General features: G+C 31.4%; 1 long non-coding RNA gene across 1 annotated transcript; it reads right to left on the minus strand.

Moving 5' to 3' along the window:
- Positions 1–4,131: 4,131 nt before the first annotated feature.
- On the minus strand, positions 4,132–7,844 carry LOC140004892 (uncharacterized). Its single transcript, XR_011812710.1, has 3 exons — positions 7,508–7,844; positions 6,989–7,086; positions 4,132–4,239 (listed from the first exon to the last, which is right to left on the minus strand). It is a non-coding gene; the product is annotated as an uncharacterized lncRNA (long non-coding RNA).
- Positions 7,845–10,995: the final 3,151 nt, after the last annotated feature.

Genomic DNA, 10,995 nt, shown 5'->3' on the forward strand with positions numbered 1-10,995 from the left:
AATGAATCTTGTAAACAAACTATGATCTCTTATATTTGTAATACAATTTGTTCAATAAAATTGTTTATTTAGCTCTAAAAATATTATTTTATAATATATGTATAAAAAAAATATATATATATATGTAAGGTGAATCAGGTATCCACGGATTTTTAATTAGGTGACCTTAGCCCACCTCGCATTAAAGTGGGTAACCAACCTTCTTTAAAACTGATCAAATAATACGAATCAAATATCCTAATTTTTTGATCAGATATGGTAGATTTTTAAATTAGTGAGTATTTTTGCCCATCACTACTCTCACTATTGGGCTGACCCCACAGGTTAACTTTAATTATGTTGTTCATTAAATGGAGTTTTTGTTTTCATTTTTCCAACCTTAAGTTGTAGGGATAATTTCAGAAACCTCCCTGAGATTTTCAACAATTTCATTCAGTTTCCTTGAAATTTACATAATTACGAAGGCCTCTTTTGGTGTGATAAAACAACAACAATGCCTTTCATTAATTGTCAACTCATTGAAAAACTCTATCAACCATTAAAACTCTCTCATCTATTATTAACCAATAATTAAAACTACAGTTTTTTCCATTTAATTATCTATTATCTTCCTTCTATATCTATTTTCCTTTCAAACTCATTTATTTATTAGTCTCAACCAAATGTGTACTATTGCTATTAAAAAAATTACCATACGCACCAAACTGCCAATACTTACATATCTTGATATCTATTCTCAATTCTTAATTTTTTATTATTATTAAATAGTTTCCTTGCGCCCATTTTTGTTTCCAATTTTTCATAAGCATTACCAAATTGAAATTGTCAAATGACAAATTGAATGCTAATTTCATTATCAAATTGGATAGAGATAAAGATAGTGACAGTGATAAAAAATAAAAATTAAGAATAGGAAGTGGAAGTGGAATAGGATCTAAATATCGATTATATTATTATGGTTGTCACGAAACAAAAGTGTTCTTGGTATATATTTATAACTATATTGTGTTTCTATTTTTTATTTACAATTATTGATGTTGTTCTTATAGAGAGAATTTGATTAATTTTGAAATATGTGCCAATGAAGTATATTGGATATTGATATTAGCAGTGATAGTTTAGATTATTTTGTATTAAAAAGGTGGCAGCAATGAAATTGAAATTTAGGGATATTGATGAATAGTGTTGTATATTAAGTAAAATCTGATATTGATATGAGATTATAGATAAGTTTTTGAGAATCTTATACAGCATTTATAATTGATATAATAGTCTGAATTAGAAATTTAGATAAAAAAGGACAATTAGAACAAAAATAAGTGTTTATTTAATAGTGATTTGGATGTTGATGGGTAGTTAATAGTAAAACAAGTAAAGATAACTAAAGTAGAGACGGAGAACCCTTTTTTTCCTTTACATTTTTGTTGTGAATTGTAACTCAAAGGCATTATAGAAATTTTGAGAAAAAGTATAGTTTTTTGGGCCTAGAATGTTACTTAAATAGTGAAAATAAGGAATGTAGGTGTAATTTTTAAAACTTGAGTAAAGCTTTTTGTAATTATCAAAAACCTCAGGGAAGGCATGTGAAATTAACCCTAAGTTATATTATTAAGTAACCAACCTGCCAAAGTCAAACTAGCCACCATGACTTGAGTGTCCCTGTACTATAGATTGCATTTTTAAATTCCGCATCTTACACTTGCAAAATTCCAAAAGTGTGCTGATGTATCCCTGTATTTTAGGTGTGTCTCTCTCTAATGCTTTATATTGCTCAGTTCCATATTCCTATCCTTTAGTATAGGCACTACCGCTTGATTTTTTTTTTTTTTAAAAAAGCTTTAATCTTTATCATATTTTATACGCTCTCCATTCTACTTTGGTAGTTTTGATTTTTTTACACTATTTAATAAAAATTAGTTAAATTTATTAAAAGAATAAATTTAATTTAATATTTTTCTAAAATATTCTTACATTAATATTAGGAGTATAACTAATTATTATACCTTTACATCAATTGCAACAACAATACTGGTAAAAAGTTGCACCATTCAAGGTATGAATTAAAGCAATTATTGAATAAGATAGGTTACTAATAGCAAAGTATATTAAATAAAGATATTTTAGAGAAGTTAAAAACTAATTATATTTTCAATTAAAATATGAATTATAATTTGAAATAGATGAAAAAGAAAAATGGAACTATCAAAATAGAATGGAGTGAGTATATTCGGCTGGAGGACAGATAATGAAATGGCATGTCTAATCTCGTAGAACTACAGGAGAACGTAATATAGCAAAGGGCTAAAATGGAAAAGCATAGCAGCCAATATTTTGCTGAACAACATCTCAATGCATCATCCCGTTTCTGCACCAACTATTCTAGTGTACGACTACTGTAACTGAATATTCTCAATATATATGTGTATATATATATACATATGTGTGTGTACACATATACATGTACATTTATATATTAACGGGTGTCCAATCCAATTAATAAAATTGAATTACACCTAATCTACCATGTATATATATATATATATACACACACATATATATACACTAACAATTGTTATTTTTCCTTATATTTATATACTAAACTATATCACTACTATCAATTTATTCCCTAAAGCTATCTTTTAATCACTTCATTCCCATAGGTAATTCAACTCAGCATGTTAACAAATTTTGGATAAAAGACTCTTTTATTTTATAGCAATACTACATTGCTATTATCGCTTTATCCCTTTAAATTATGGTGATACAATTGTTTTACTTTCTAACATTATTTTTTAGGTGTTTTATCTAATTGTTAAGCTAACCAGTATGTTCAAAAAATTTGCAATGTATATTCCCTTTTTTGATAGATAATTAAATATAAAAAATTAGAAATAGTTATTCTTCCTTTTTATTCACTCCAACAGTTCAAAAAACATAAAAATAAAAGGATTTTTTTCAAATTCCTTTTTTCATACTTATTAATACTAGAAAAAAAAAAGAGATAGGAGAGAAGGAAAAAAATTAGATTTTGCAAAGAAAGAAAATAAGAAAAAAAATAATATTATCGTATTATTTTAAAGTCATCAGAATTAGGATTGGAATTAGATGGTAAATAGAAAAGTAAAGTAATTTTAAAATAATAAAAATATCTTATCTATATGTTTTTTAAAAAAAATTGAACTCTCTCTCTCTCTCTTTCTCCATCCCTACCTTTTTATTTTTTTCAATTTTAATAAGATTGCCAAGAAGAAAGAAATTAATGTTCTAACTTTTTTCTTGATATTAAAAAAGAAAAGAGTTGCTCTAAATTTTTTATTGTTTTTATTATACAAAAAGAGTGGTACTTTCTTCTAAAGTTTATTAACTTGCTAAGTTGGTTTAATAGTGAAATAAATTACCTAAAAAATAACATTAGGAATAAATTGATAATAAGCTTATAGTTTATAGGGGTAAAGTGATAATCGTTATGGTTTGAGGTTTCATTTGTACATTTTGCGATTTTGGTTTCCTTATAGTTGGGGACTTTTTCTACTAACTCCAAACGATCGAAGTTGCATGAACATAAGAGATCGGACCATATTTGTTAACGTTCAGGCTTGGCACAAATCTGTAGCAACCATAAATATAAGAGACCAAAGGCATTGACATTAAAGCATGTCAAATATAGAGAACCAGGACCGCAATTCAGCCTTGTTCTTGACCGCAGGCTGGTATGCAGTGGCGGAGTCAGGATTCTTACATGGGGGTGCAACATATAATTGACAGTAAATTTTGTTTTTCAAGTGTAATTTTGAAAATAAAAAAATCGTGAATTAATTTTTTTCTATTTCTTTGGCATAATGATTCAAACTTGACATCTACTTACAGTTTAATATAAAATATTCTAAACCAAAGTTGTTTAACAACAAATTCTTCGTTATGAAGAAGAAAACACCAATAAAATAAAGTTCATAAAACATGTAAGGAAGTCATATACCCAGCACCATGTTGATTTTTTTTAAAAAAAAAAATTATAATTTATCTGAAGAACTAGTGAATGTATGTATCTGTCAAAATAGTAGTTTCCTTACAAAATATGCTGTAACTAAAATAATCACTGGTCGAATTTTTTTTATCAAAATGCTTGCATAACTGGAAAATAGAAAAGGTAAAGGAAGGAGGGAGTACCTATGTATGGCTGTCTCATGGAGTGTTGAATTTCAGTCCCTCTTCATGGTAATCTCCAACTTTTGGTGACTCCTAAAGCATGAAATATTATTGCCTAATTATCAAAGTACTATGCTGTTTGGGGGGGGGGGGGGGGGTTTAATTGTCTGACTCTTCGGAAAGAAGAAGAAGAAGAAGAAGATACATACGTATACTAATTAGGGATAATTTCAGAAACTTTCCTTGAGATTTCTAACAATTTCACAAAGCTCCCTTTTATATTTTAAAATTACACATACCTCCCTTATTGCTGCAAAAGTACTCTTCTACCCCAGTATAGGATACTTAATGACATTTTTTATTTTGAAAATTTCATAAACTCCAAGAAAAATCAAAATTTACTTATTCTATCTTTCTCTCTCCCTCACACTTCCTCCTTTCTACCTTACTCTTTCTTCCATTTCTTTTTTTGCTAAATTCCTGCCATCTATTCCTCTCTACCTAATATTTTTCCTCCAATTCAAGACCAAATTCTATTTATCATCGTGTACCCGTATTTATCCTCCTCCTTTTCTTTTTCTTATTCTTCTTTTTTTTTCATCTCTATTCTCACCTCTTTTTTGCAAATATGATTAAATTCATCCTTTTTATCCTTTTAATTCTAAGTGTAATGGATTCGATTTTTCTGTGTCTATTTATTTTATCCAATGTTCGTTGCTTATAGGTGATAAAACATAGTGATGTCAAAAGTCAAGAATTTGAGGGATGGATGGGCTTTAGAAATGGGTAGTTAAAAAAAAAAAGGAGGCTACAAAGAGAGGAAGACGAAAGAGCTGCGCTATTGATTGTTGATGTAGTGTTTGTTTTGGCTAAAATTTAAGGTCAAGTTTTATCTACTTTAGCACCAAGTGACGGATTTAATTGACTTGTGTAGTCAATGTCAGGTTGGGACTACCGGACATAAATTAGGTTTGTAGTGTTTTCAGTGCTACAATTATTGGAGTTTATTTTGATTTAAATTGGGGTGTTTTCTTGGCTTTTGTGGTGGCGTTGCTTCGAAGAAGACAATCATCATAGTTGAATTTTTTTTCCAAAATTTTATTTTTGGTAGAAAGTGTTTGTTGGCTTTGGTGTTGGAAGAAAGGAATCAACAAAGCTCTTTTTATTTTTCCTTTTTATCTTTTTGACAAGAAGGGCAGTTTAGGATATTTGAAAGAATTGGTAACCTATTGGGCCTATTTTGAAGCATAAATAGTGAAAGCAAGGGAGGTGAGAGTAATTTTTGAAACCTAAGAGGAGCTTCCTAAAATTGTTAGAGACCTCAAGGGCGGTTTCTGAAATTATGCCTACTAATTATAATCCATTCTTCCACCTGAAAGCTCAAAATATCACAAATAGCTGTCTAGATATGGTTGTTTCATCAGGGTTGAAAAGGACCAGAGGGTAGCCAAATTCGTAGAATTATGCCTAGGCTGTACAGGCACACCTATCGAATACTAGTACTTGTTATCTATCTTCTACCTCAACCTAACCTGAAAATTTCATAAAAAAGAAAAAAGAACAAAAAAAGAAGGGACCGGAAAAGATGCACCAAGAAGTTACTGAGCATCTTCAAATTCCAAGCAGCGTACTAAACTGACAAAATCAACTAAAATAATCAGTGCGCAGGTTTCACTTCTTTCTTTCTTTCTTTCTTTCTGCAGTATGAATAAATAGCCATAACGAGATAAGCAACGTAAATAGTACTACTAGAATTCCTAGCTATATTTAGGTAGTGGAATAGATAGGTAAACAAATTCAGGAAAACAAGCTATATATACATAAGCACACAAAAGCTATATATACTTTTGTGCATAGGGAACAAATCTAGGCATGGTCCCATATATAAGCACACTATACAAGCTATTGCTGAATCTGTATCTAAATTTCTCAGTGACCCAGAAGTTCCTTTCTCTATTCTGGGTTTTTTTTTTTTAAAGAAAAAAGAAATCTTTTGGATATGTAAATTGGTTTTGGTGATTTCTACTCTTCGGGTTTCTGGGTTGTCAAGGGCAAGTTGGCTGGACCACAACCCTTGTTTTTTTTTTTTAAAGAAAATTTCTAACAGTATGCCCATCAATTCCCTACTGTGGAAGATTTCGTGCTGAAAAGTTTTTTCCCTCGCTATACACTAAAGATTTGATTGGATTTCCCCTTTTTTTTTTTGCAATAAAAGAATGCAAATTCGTGGAGATGTTCAGTATGGTAAGACTCGTGTACATAGTCAACGCCATCAGAGACCAGAAAGAATGAATTCGTTCTTCTTCAATCTTTCAAGTTCAAAAGAATAGACCAGAGCCGAAAGCAAATATTGCCTATTCCAACTGAGCAGCAAGTATGCGTTAGTGCCTTTTTCAGCAGTTTATCAGGAAACTTAAAACCTTTAAAACTTGAACAGAAAAAAAAAAGGAAAAGAAGTAGAGTATTTGATCTCGTAAAAATTTTCAGGTATCAACTTACTATATATGGATTTAAGCTGTTCTTCTATCAGAATAGTTTCGCTCTAGTCCCTGTCTTGGTTTTTCTTCAAATGTTGGTTATGTCCTTCTTGATAGGCATTAGAGTGATTCTCAAAACAACACAAGAAAAAGAAAACTAAGCATTGATGAGCAGCTGCATTGCTACAAGTGGTCACTCACTCTATAGACAAAAAAATGACTAGTGACATGATTTTATCTTTGAATATACTAAGTAAAAACACACCTCCATATATATTGCTTTTGTAACATAAAGGGAGATAAGGTGCAGAGTCTTTAAAGTGGGATAGGAAGAGACGCTAGAAAAGGGAGCAGGATCAGGTTACCTTACTCTTGTAAATTCAGCCTGCTCTATCACACATAATATGACATTAGTCCAGCTTGGGCACTAGCTGCACTTCGAGTCTGGTCTATGATCAACTCTCTGAAAAAGGTAAATAAGCCCAAAATCCTAACTCAGTTGGCCGTTAGACTTATGGCAGAAGTGCACCAACTAGGATTAGCCGTATAGATATATTTCTGATGCACTGGAAAATGGGGAAAAAGTTTCTTTTGAGAAAAGTGGACGAAGCAACGTACCGGGAAACAATATGAAAAAAGCATAACCTAATCATCTAGTGACATTAAAATTTTTTAAAGAAAGAGATAAAACCTTCTATAAATAAGTTAAAACCTTCTATATAGATTAGACATTTTATTTATAGCATTTTTATCAGAAATCAAATGAGAAATTGCAAAAAACAAAAATCGAGGCATGTCTTACTGGAGAAAAATGGGCGTAAGAACTGAAAAAAGAACTAATATATAATGCGTTGGAGAATAAAGGAGCTAGACAAATTCCAGACCTCTTATTCTGCACCATTTATTGGAATCCATCCATTCCCGCAGCCGTTTTCCTTCTCAAGAAACAAAGACAGAGAGAGCACAAGGAAGAATGATGACTGATTGAATGAATTCAGTGTCTGAAAGAACAAGTGTTGATCGTGGGAAGCAGACCACTCCAAAGAGTATTTAAATGGAATTCTGGTAAAAGAATAAAAAAATCCCCTGCAGGGCGTAATCAAGGGAGACGTGAAAAGCGACAAATCCCCAAAAGGGAGATTTTAGCAATGAATGCAGCTGCTAGCTTGGTGCAACTGTTCCTTAACATGCCGCCTGCTACGACCACAGCACACCTCTAGCTTCTCTTCTTTGTCTTTACATCCAAAAATTCAGAAAATGAGAGAAGAAAATAAAAACTGGGTCAAGAAATTCTTATGGGAGGGTTTTTGTGAATATTAGCTGGGACACTTGGAAAGGAGGCAACCTAAGATTGAAGTATCCGATTATTTTCCTTTTTTTCCCCTTGTACTTTTGTGGCTTTTGGGATGTGTTGAAAGGGATACTGTCTACTTCTTCTGCTTTTTTTCCCAAGAAAAAGGAGAGATATTCATCATTGTGTATGTGTATAATTGCGTGATCAAGTTGCACATCTCGGTCTAGGACCGTAGGTTATTCATCATTGGCTTCTCACTTGTACGGAAATGTTCAGGCCCGGGGGTATTAATAGTCCGGTAATTAAGGGCCTTGGATTCACACGGTTGAGATTTAAGAACAAACCCTGGTCATCATTGTATGCAAATCATTGTTATGATAACGCTAGGAAAGGGAAAAAGAGGGAGGCAAGAAGGTATGCAATGAGAAGAGGTCGATGAGCAATATTATTCAAGCTTTTATCGAACAAGGTTGAACATCTTTTAATTTTTGTTGGTTTTTAAGGTATAAATTAAGTAACAACACCTTAATTAGTATTATAAAAAAAATGTTTTACTTTTCATTCATCAATTTTCCCCTTTATAGAGATAGAACAACAAACCAATGATAAATATCTTTGAACAAATTTGAACAAAAAATAATTATTAATAACTCAATATAATCTTCTACTACCAAATCTTCTGAACAATCTTGACAAAATTTAGAAATTTCTAACAAACTAGAAATAACCAAATACTAAAAATGTGGGACAATTCCTAATAATTAGATTTGTTCAATAACTATTTTAGTTATCCTAGTGCTAGAAAATCTAGAAAAATCTGCAGAGAAAGTGCATATTTCAATACTTCTCCTTGCTACTTTTGTTGCATATTTTGAATTATCTCGTGAAATATTTGAACCTTGTTTTGGAATATAAGAACTTTTGGAACTGATGATCAGCATTGCAATGAATTTCTTCTTTTAGCTTTTTATGTAAGTTGAAGATTAGTCCTGCAAAAAAAAAAATCACTTTTTTTTTGCCTTCTTATGCCAAATTCCAAATAAAAGATGACTTTTTTAATGTATCTAAATTACCTTTCTTATAGGTTCAAAGTGGAACACCCTCAATGCTTGTTAAATGATATATAAGACAAACCCTAAAGCTTTTGTATGGTTTTTCACAAATTTTGTCATGACCATCATCCTTGGATTTTTCATGAGTATAGGTTCCTTCGATTGGCCTATCAATAATCTTCTCCTAAAATTTATCTGTATTTGAATTCTTGATTTCATCATGTTCCACTTTAGAATTGTCAAAATCCGACCAATTAGTCGTGAAACTTTCTCTTTTCATTTTAATTGAAAATAGTTTATTCTTAATCAAATCACAAGTCATTATCTTTGCGAAAACGGCATCAAAAAATGACATGTGGATAGTGGTCTTGGATCTTTGTCTAATTGCAACTCTATGGTCCATAATTTTATCTACCCATTGGTTCTTCAATTAGTGATGAAACAAAATTTGTTTCCACCATAATGTATAGATCATTGACTGCCAAATAAGTCCAAAATTTAATGGTCTAAATTTGGTAAGTTTCACCACTAAAAATTGAAACATTTGATAGAAAGATACCTACTGTTTTATGGCTTTGAATTGATAAAAGATTCCTACCGTATACATTTTATGTTTTATGCCTTTAAAATATAGGTTATGTATACCACTTTATTGGGTTTTAGGGTATAAACTAAGAAACAACACCTTAGTTAGTGTTACAAAAAAATTGCTTACTTTTCACTCGTCAATTTCCCTTTTTATAGAGGTAGAATAACAAATCAACCATAAATATGTCCCAACAAATCTTAACCAAAAAAATACTTGTTAACAATTCAACACAATCTTCTGCTAACAAATCTCCCGAACTATCATAACAAAATTCTTAAATTTCTAATAAACTAGAAATAACCAAATACTAAAAATGTGGAACAAATCCTAATAATTAGATTTATTCAACAGCTATATTTTTTATCCTAGTGCTAGAAAATCTAGAAAAATCTACAGAAAAGTTGCATTTTCCCTTCATCTTATAACCAAATTGGCAAACAATGCAAAAGCTCAGTGATTTGATAAGTTCCGATACCAGCTGAGCTGATTAATCGAGTGATGTTAATGTTAAATTGTGCAATACATGCAATCAAATAAATTCCTGCAACGAATTTGCAAATTGAATAAGCTTCATGAACAGCATTAGTATGATGTTTAAGTAACCGAGGGAAAAAAAAGTAACAGTGACGACATAGCGTCGAAACTTGAAATTTTCCGTCTAGGCAAATTGGCTGATTTTTTTTGTTTCTTTTCTCAACCACTACTTTCTCTTTTTCTCGACCACTACTTAATTAACTTTGGAAAAGACCATCAATAGTTCCTGATTAAATCGGGCTTCATACCGAAGTAAAATTGCTTGCTGCGGATTCATAAGAATCTCTTTTTTTTTATTTTATTTTATAATTTTTTGATAAAGTCAAAAGCAGATTAATGAGACCCAACAGAACAGACAGCAGCATTGAAATTGTACCTAGGAGAGTTGAAAAGGTGGGACCCAATGGAGAAACATATCCGCTGTTACTTTTTGACCATCATCTCTACTCTTATTCAGGTCTTGGTCTTGATTGATGCGTGCAATTCAAGAACACTAAGAAGAAAGACAACCTATGCATGGATGGATGGATGGATGGATGGGGATCCTTTGATTTGCCTGGCAAAATCCTACTGGATCTTTCTGCTACACTAAGTAGAGTCCCGCAAGCCACAGCCACCTCTTAAACTCTTTCTTCAATTTACCACGCCTTTTGTGTATCGGACAAAAAAAAAAAAAAAAAAAAGAGAGAGAGAGAAATTACTAAAGGAAGGCAAGCTCTTTCTGGTCCGTCTCTTTTTGTTACACAAAAGTTTCAAGCTTTTTCAAAAAGTACTTCTGCTGCGAGAAATAAAAGTTCAACCTTGAAACCATAACCCATAATTTTACCATCTTCTCATCAAAGGTTAGGTACACGCCAGCCACATTGGTGCAAACGTGAAACCTTGCTCGGACGTAGGAGACTT

The sequence above is a fragment of the Coffea arabica genome, chromosome 4c, assembly GCF_036785885.1.
Source record: "Coffea arabica cultivar ET-39 chromosome 4c, Coffea Arabica ET-39 HiFi, whole genome shotgun sequence".
Taxonomy (NCBI): Eukaryota; Viridiplantae; Streptophyta; class Magnoliopsida; order Gentianales; family Rubiaceae; genus Coffea; species Coffea arabica.